General features: G+C 33.8%; 1 long non-coding RNA gene across 1 annotated transcript; it reads left to right on the forward strand.

Moving 5' to 3' along the window:
* Nucleotides 1–6,152: 6,152 nt before the first annotated feature.
* On the forward strand, nucleotides 6,153–8,110 carry LOC127082877 (uncharacterized). The gene is made up of 2 exons (XR_007788245.1): nucleotides 6,153–6,326; nucleotides 7,303–8,110. It is a non-coding gene; the product is annotated as an uncharacterized LOC127082877 (long non-coding RNA).
* Nucleotides 8,111–8,887: the final 777 nt, after the last annotated feature.

Here is an 8,887-nt window from a genome sequence, read left to right on the forward strand (position 1 = left end):
CTCTGAAGCATTTCTCCAAACCTTCATCTTCATCTTTCTCTTCATCAACTATGGATGCTGAAAAACAACAAGTTTTCAACTTTTCTCAGCAAATGGAATCCAACACCACTGCCCAAAGTTCAAGCATTCCAACTCCAACGGTTACAGGAGTCTCCATTACTCCAGTATACAAGGAACCCCATGTTCTTGACCGTGAACCCCATATAAACCTAGCAACTCCATTTGAGGGACTGGAAGTTTTATGTGAAACTCTAGTGGACTTTGACAACATGAAGAGAAATGGAGTAGATCTTACTGAAGAACTCCGTCTACAAGGGTGGGAAAACTACTTCCAAAGGCTTTATGGCTCTGTTTACCCAAATCTCATCAAAGAATTCTGGAGATTTGCTGACGCTGATGACCATTTCATCGTCTCCTATGTTTTGGGGGTAAAGATAGTGATTACTGAAAAGTCAATTGCTTCTTTACTGAACATGGAGAAAGATGGAGGAAAAAGGATTTACAACATCAACCCTAGGTCAAGGCGCATTGCTGAAGAAATCAATCCAACCATCTTCAAACTCAACACTGAAGGAAATCCTTCAAAGAACAAAGAACTTCATCAGAACCTCAGAGTATGGCTCCAGATCATTCTGGGAACCATTCATCATCGCCCAGCATCAAACTCCTCTGACTACATCAATACAGATCAGAAGTGCATTCTGTATTGCATTCACAAGGGTGTGAAGCTCTGCCTTCCTGCACTTCTCTTCAGATATCTCAGAGACTCTGTAAGGGAGACCAGAAACCACATGAAACCCAGAGCCTACATCCCTCTGGGAAGGCTTTTGTCTGATGTCTTCATAGAAAATGGGCTGGTAGATCATCTGGAGAAGAATAGACTGATGGAAGATCTGGCGATAGATACTGGAAAGCCTCTGAACGCCAGAAATCTGAAAAGCATGGGAATTCTGAAGAAGATTCAAGTCAGACCCACTATGGACACCTCCTGGGATGCCTTGAAAGATCAGAGGAAGCTGCCCCATGGTCTTGCAAGGTTCTTCAAGAATGAACCCGTAGATGCAATCCTCCACTACATGCAACGTCTGAAGGATGAAGGAGTCGACATATCTGACTTCAGATTGGACGATTGTCTAGATTCAGAAAAAGACTTTGTCAGATTCAAAAGAGGTCCCCCTAAGAATAAGTCTTCAAAGGCAAAGAGAGCAAGGATAGGAGAAACCTCTGAAATCAGATCTCCAGCACCTCTGCAAGAAACTACTGGTAAGTCTGCTCCCTCTATTCCCTCTGAACAACTTATGGCTTCTTCTAATCCTCTCCCAACACCACCTATATACACATCATCTGAAACCCCACCTTCTACAACCAGAACCTCACAACCTCTACCCAAATTTAATCTTGCCCATACAACACTACCTTTATCTGAAGCTGAAGAAATGAACCAAACCAGTTCCTCTTCATCTTCAGCCCCAGAATCACCTCCATACCTTATCCTCTCCTCTGACCCAGAATACTCTGACCCTCACTCTCCAACCCTAGCTCAAATTCAGGCTCAAAACCTCGCTTCACAACAACCAACACAATCTGAAGCAACTTCACCTCCCCCAGAACAAACAACCAACATCCCTTATGAAGACCAACCTTCTGAAACTCAACCCTCTGACCTCCACACCTCTGATATCACCCCTCCAAACACCTCAGCTGAACCTGAACCTGAAGCTGAACCTGAAGCTGAAGCTAAACCTGAACCTCTAACATTAAATCTCAGCCCTCCAACCTCTTCACCTCAAACCTCTGAACCTAACCTTTCTGTACCTACCCTTGAGGAAGCCATAATGCTGGTCGCAGGGGCTTCAGTACAAAAGGTCAAGTCTCTGACCATTAACTCTGAAGTCAGTGATGATCCTGACTCTGTAAGGACACACTGGAACAGAGTCATTGGCTGGATGACCTCTGAGGCTTTTAAACTGAAGAACATCTCTGAACAAGTCAGATGAAACATAAACAATATCAGATCAGATAGACAAGAGCTCCCCCTGAGATAGGCTAGGGAGTTCAGAAGTCCTTACCAGAGACGTTAAACTCCAAATTCAACTGAAAAGGAACTATATTTGGAAAGTAGTCATTCAAGGAGAGAAAGTCATTTTGGCAAGAAGCTATATAAGTTATGGCATTAAATCAAAGCATTGACCATCAGTTTCAACGACTACTTCACTCCTATATATAAAGGACTGCAAATCAACATTGAAGATAATAACAAGTACAACAACACAACAAGAACATACTGAAACATCAACACACAAAAACATTTTATTCTCTCAATCTTCACAAAGCTTTTGCTTGAAACGTGAAACACTTTTTGTTCTTACTGTTGTAATATTTGCTTATCTTAGAAGCACTCTAGATTACATAAGTTTTTATCTTTGTTGTATTTCCTCAAGTGACTCTGTGCAGTCTGTATACTTGAGAGGACTAAGAGATCTTTCTCTTAGACGTTGTTTGTAATCAATCTTTCAAGATTAGTGGATTAAGTCCTTGTTGAAGGCGAAATCACCTTGGCCGGGTGGACTGGAGTAGCTTTGTGTTATAAGCGAACCAGTATAAAATCCTTGTGTGATTTTCATTTTGAAAAAGCGCTTATTTTCCAAACAATTCAAACCCCCCTTTTCTTGTTTTTCTCACCTTCAAACCTCATACAACAACTTTCTTAATTTCACATTTCAATTGAAATATTAACAATTCAACAACACAACATCAAAATATAAATTCCTAATTCAAGTCAAACCTTAAAGATTCAATTGAACGAATCTTATTTCATTATCTTCCAATTCAATGCAAATGCAAATTCATAATTTATGAATTTGATAAAATACAAACCCTAACACACAATTACATAATTTCTGGTGAATTCGACTTAATTTCAGAATTTATTAATTTCAAAAATTCAAACCCTAATCCCCAAATACATAATTTTAGGGTAACAATTAAAACCCATTTCAAAATTTAAGAATTGCATAAAATACAAACCCTATTCCCCAATTTCATAATTTTTGGGATGGATATGAACAATTACCCGTGAAAGGAGTGACAACATGGAATTATTGCTTTGAATCATATAACAACAAACATGGAAAAAATTATAATCGATTTATTGAACGCCTCAACCAATACGAATTACACGAACATTTGCTCGGAAAGCTAAAAATCAAACATGAACACTATTACAAAATTGGGTGAGAGGGAAGTGGTTGAATATGGATTTGGGAGAAGGAAGAATAATAATAAGGAGTTCGAAGAACAGGTGGGTGGGATTTAGGATTTTCAATTGCAATTTCGACATTTGAAGTTTGGAGAAGGAAGACGAAGAACAAGTTCCATGAACAAATGAACTTGTTTTTCAAATAAAAACTATTAAATTTTTGTGATCAATGCTGTTTTTAATTTGTATATTATTATTAAGTTAATGGAGGATTGATATGCAATAACTGAAAATTTCACATAAAAAATTGTTCATTATAAACTTCCTGCACTATAAAATTGATTTGGCTTATGGCTTAATTTTATTGGCCAATTAAAGTGACTTCACCAAAGTAGTCAATTTTGTGACTTCATCATAGAAGCTCCCTACAATAATAATGAAATACTTTCTCATTTCCATACAGATACCTAAAAATCCTGCTCCTAAAAAAAAGTCAACATAAAACGAACATGTCTTCCATATTATCAATTGGCCACCCTATTTCCTTTGTGACCATTTGTTGTTCATTTGACTTCTTTCTTTCCCTAGAGACTAATAAATCCATAACATCCAAAAATTGTGATTTAGTTTCTTGTAATGGACAAACATCGACTAGACCTATTTTTATGTTATGTTAAAGTTGTCTTCATTTTATCGAGTTTTTGCACCCTATAATGTTGAGTGACAAAATATTAATGATAACCCCTTTTTTTTTCTTTCCCTCTTTCTTTTACCTTTTTGATTGTTGATTTCCATCTCTTTGATTGCTTCCACATATTACATGTCATTGTTTAGGCCTTTAATTCCCATATCCAAAGCCATCTTCCAAACCTTTGTCACTACATCCACTTCCTTGTGCACCCATAACCGTTTGTTTCCTTGAGTGACATTAGAGTATGTAGTAGATTCACAACAAAGTACTTACCCTCTTGAAAATTGATCTTCCATTGAATTGTTGGTTGTGATTGGAAAGATGCTTATGATTCTAGTTTTTGTTTGCAAGGTAAAAGAGCTACAAAATAGGATGGTTAGATTTTCCCATTTTCTAGGTTACCAAATTTTTAAAATATTTACTTTGTTAAATTGTGAATGTATGATTATATATGATTTATCAATGAAATGCAGTTTCATATTATTAATAAACAATTTGACGGTATATTTAATCGGCAGAACTAATTAAACCTTAAATTTAAAGTCTGTCCGATTTGACTTTTGTTCCGATTTTTATAACAATGTAAAAAAAACTATAGTATTTTAAAATTTAAATCAAATAAAAGCTAAAAGAGATGTTTTTTTATCATAGACTTGAATTCACCATTTTCAAAAGATAAATAAGTGGAAATGTTGACTAATTTAAAAATTATTTTGAATTGATAAATAACTTTTGTTTCTATTTTTTTTAGTTATATATAGATTAAATTTCATCATTCTTTTTTAATAATGACAATTACAACCAAATTTTAATGGTTGAATGCCGCAACCAATACGAACTTCACGAATATTTGCTTAGAAAGCTAAAAATCGAACATGATTACAAAATTGGGTGAGAGGGAAGTGGTTGAATACGGATTTGGGAGAAGGAAGAAGAAGAATAAGGAGTTCGAAGAACAGGTGGGTGGGATTTAGGATTTTCAATTGCAATTTCGACATCTAAAGTTTGGAGAAGGAAGAAAAAGAACAAGTTCCATAAACAGATGAAGTTGTTTTTCAAATAAAAACTATTAAATTTTTGTGATCAAAGTTGTTTTTAATTTGTATATTATTATTAAGTTAATGGAGGATTGATATGCAATAACTGAAAATTTCATATAAAAAATTGTTCGTTATAAACTTCCTGCACTATAAAACTTCCTGCACCATGTGTGCTACTGCGGATTTTATGCAAAGCTCTTACAAATTATACTATTTATCAATATTATTATATAATTAAATAGAATGATGTCGTAGAGCTGGATTTTATTAAACCTGGAAAATGACAATCAAATTAATTGTTTTTCTATGATTAGCACAAAAATTTAAAATGTTCTATTAGTGTTTTGATGTTGCACAACACTACTCACTAGTCATGACTAAATTGATTAATGTTTTCATATTTCAATATCGCAAAATTTAGAGATGAAGTAAATGTTGTTGTACTCGTTCCGTTTATAATAATATTGTTATAAAACAATACATGTTTATTAAATTAACTTTATTAATATATTATAATTAGTGTATAAAATAATAATTAAAAATGATGTTTTAAAAATTGGAACAAATCGGATCTGATTGTTGAATTGAGTTTGGTCAGTCAAAATTGGTAAAAGTCGACGAATCGACAGTTTTAGAAAATCTACAGTTAAATGCTTTCTTTTTTCTCAGACAAAACTATGTCATTTTGATTATTAAAAAAAAATCAAAATTAAAATATAAATAAACTTTGTTTTTTCTTTACACAATTTTTTCAAAACTTATTTAAAACAACTTTCCCTTCTTAGAAATAAATTTATTAAATCTTGTAGTTATTTTGTTACTCGGCTTATGTTGCAATTAAGTTTTGTTATTAATTTATTTGAATTTGTATTTTGTAATATTTTATTGTGTGTGATGACTATGTGTTAGCATGTGATTTTAGACTCAATGTAGTATTCCGTATTCCCTTAAATGCTCAATTGGTTGTCAATTAGTTTTCAATAATCCATTTTTAATAAGTACAAGAATGAGCAGTTTGATAACATGAATGATTGATCTAGTAGTAAGAAATATCAGAAAATGATATTTCTTTTCCAATTTTTTCTAACCACACATTATTTTATATATATATATATATATATATATATATATATATATATATATATATATATATATATATATATATATATATATATATTATATATATATATATATATATATGGTGGAAAGAGAAGAAGAAAAAGTGGATAAGAAGCAAAGAAAAGAAAAGTGGGGAAAGAAGAAAAACGTGGAAGAGAAGATAAGAGAAAAGGAGAGAAAAGAAGAAGAGAAAGAGGAAGAGGAAAGCTCGGCGAAAGAAGAAGAAACTCATGCAAGATCATCACCATCTCCAATATTTCATCTTCATCTCCTCAAGGTGAATTCCTAGTTATATTAGTCTTAGATGGGAGAAATTTATGTGTGGGAAGTTAGAGTTGTGTGTTATTGTTGTTGTTTGATCATGACATGATGAAATTGTTGTTGTTCTCGTTTCTGTGTAATATTCCTTGACCTCTATATATTGCTTGATGTTGTTTTGGTGTGTCTGAGGTTGTGTTGATGTTATTAGAATATATGGAGAAACTATGTTATTGTTGTGTCATACCATGGTATTTGGTGTTGTTGTATGCAATATGATGATGCATGTTGGTTGTGTTGGTGTTTTTACTCATCCAAACATGTCATGTTAGTTTCCTAATACTGTCATGCTCTCTAGAAGTTCGCTAAGCAAAAAAGGGGAAGTCTACTTTTGACTTGGTTCGCTAGGCGTTCGCTCAGCAAAGTGTGTTCTCTAAAAGTTCGCTAAGCGAACTTCACAACATTGAGAAAATGCTTTGGTTCTCATTTTCACCATAACTCGAGAACCGTAACTTCGATTAACGCACAATCGAATGCGTTGGAAAGCTTGTTTACAACTCTATCTAATGATGATGATTAATAATGCTTAATTTCATGATTTATTTTGGTGAATGGATTATACTTTTCTTTTCTTATGTAGATTTATTAATGTTTGATGAGATATGATGAACCATGCTAAGAATTGTATTACATATTGTTGGTTGTCTTGCTTGCTTGTATGTATAACATGATTAAAAGCCTATGATGACGAGTGAGGAAACACTGGGAGAGTAACTCGATTAATGACTTAGAAAGCTAACTTAGGTTGTGAAATGGCTTAAATGGTGATGCTTGGACACAAAGGTACCTCGGCGTGTATCGCAAAAAAGTAGTTGTTTGATTAACGAATCAATATGCATTATATGGAACATGTGGAATAATATATGTGAATGGATGGATATGATCACCTGGTATTTGATGGATAACTGTAGCTTTGTTAAACGTATTCCATGCAGTGGAAGTCTGGACTCCGCTGACAATATATATTGGATGATTAAATCTATATAATGGAAGTTTGGTATCCATTGGCCATATCAGGTGGAAAGGGCTTGGTTCATTCCGTTTTAGTTGAGGTTTGGCATCCATTGACCATATCTGATGGCGAGTGTAAACCATGTAGTGGAGGTCTGGTGCCCATTTACCATATATGATGGAGAGTATGTTTTACGCAGTTGATGCTTAAATCACATGGACAATATCTCATGGAGGATGAATCCATGCAGTGGATGTCCGTATCTATTGACAATATCTGGTAGATAGTTAGTCCATGCAGTGGAGGTTTAGTTTTACCATTGGTCATATCTGACGGATGATTGATTAGATCTTTGTGATCGGTTTGAGCTAATCACATTTGTGTTACATAGTTTAAGATAAATACGCATGCTAGACATAAGTGACTGAAGCATAGTTTAAGACTAAGATTACAAGATTTGACTAAAAATTCTCAACGGAGGAAGTTGAAGGACTTGGGAGTGTTTCTCGACAGAAGTGGCAGTTTTGTAGCTGTTCAAAAACTAAAGGCGCACGGAAGCAATGCAGAGGACAGAAGGCCCCGTAGCATTGCATGTGTCGAGCGTTGAAGATTCGACCATTATCGACGTTACTAATATATATGTATATAAGTCGATTTAGTCTTTGTAACAAGGGTTCACAATTTTCATTATTAGTCTCTATACAGTTTAAACATCAAAGTTACAGAGATACTAAATTTATGAGAAAAATGTATGAATCTACGTTCCAACTCTTAACTTAAGCATTTTACTCAATTTTTTCTATGATTTCTTTGATTTTATTTTATTATTCAAGCAATTCTGTACTTTATTCTTGAAGTTTCTATCCAATTATTCAAACGTTATTTTTCAAGCATGAACACATTTTTCTCAAATTCCTTTGCACAATATGTTATAGGATTTTTTTTCGAGTTTAATCATGTAAGTGAATTAAATCTTTTGATTGTTTACCAAAAACAACGGTAAACAAATTGGCACTTCCAGTGGGACCCTTTTTATGCAAATAAATTTAAAATTTTGCAAAATTTTTTATGTGCTTTTACTATTTTTGTTCTTCATACATGCAATATTTTCAATGTCTGAGTGTTTATGCGCCTGAGAAGTGGTAAAACTCTTGTTGAGATAAATTATCCAATGTACAAAAATTATTCCCTTTCCTAGAATAATGCTTCAGATGTACAAGAACAACCAATCGAATCGACGGTTGGTGGTATAGGAGCTTCAACGTTCGTTGGAGTAACCACTTTCTAAGTCAAATGTCACTTTCGACGACATTACCAGAAATGGTGGTTCCACTACCACAAACAACTAGTTTTCCAACTATTCCCAGGGTTACACAAAGCACTCTAGGAGGCCATGTGCTTTCTTTTCTACCAAGTTATATGTTGCCTCTTGGTAGTAGGAAATATCCATATAACAAGTCAACTGTAATGATGGCATGCCTATAAATATTTTTTTATTAAATAGTTTTTCATGTGTATAAATTATCTTTATTTAAAATTATACTGTTGAAAATTATAAAAGAAAAATA

This window comes from Lathyrus oleraceus, chromosome 5 (assembly GCF_024323335.1).
Source record: "Lathyrus oleraceus cultivar Zhongwan6 chromosome 5, CAAS_Psat_ZW6_1.0, whole genome shotgun sequence".
In the NCBI taxonomy this organism is placed as follows: domain Eukaryota; kingdom Viridiplantae; phylum Streptophyta; class Magnoliopsida; order Fabales; family Fabaceae; genus Lathyrus; species Lathyrus oleraceus.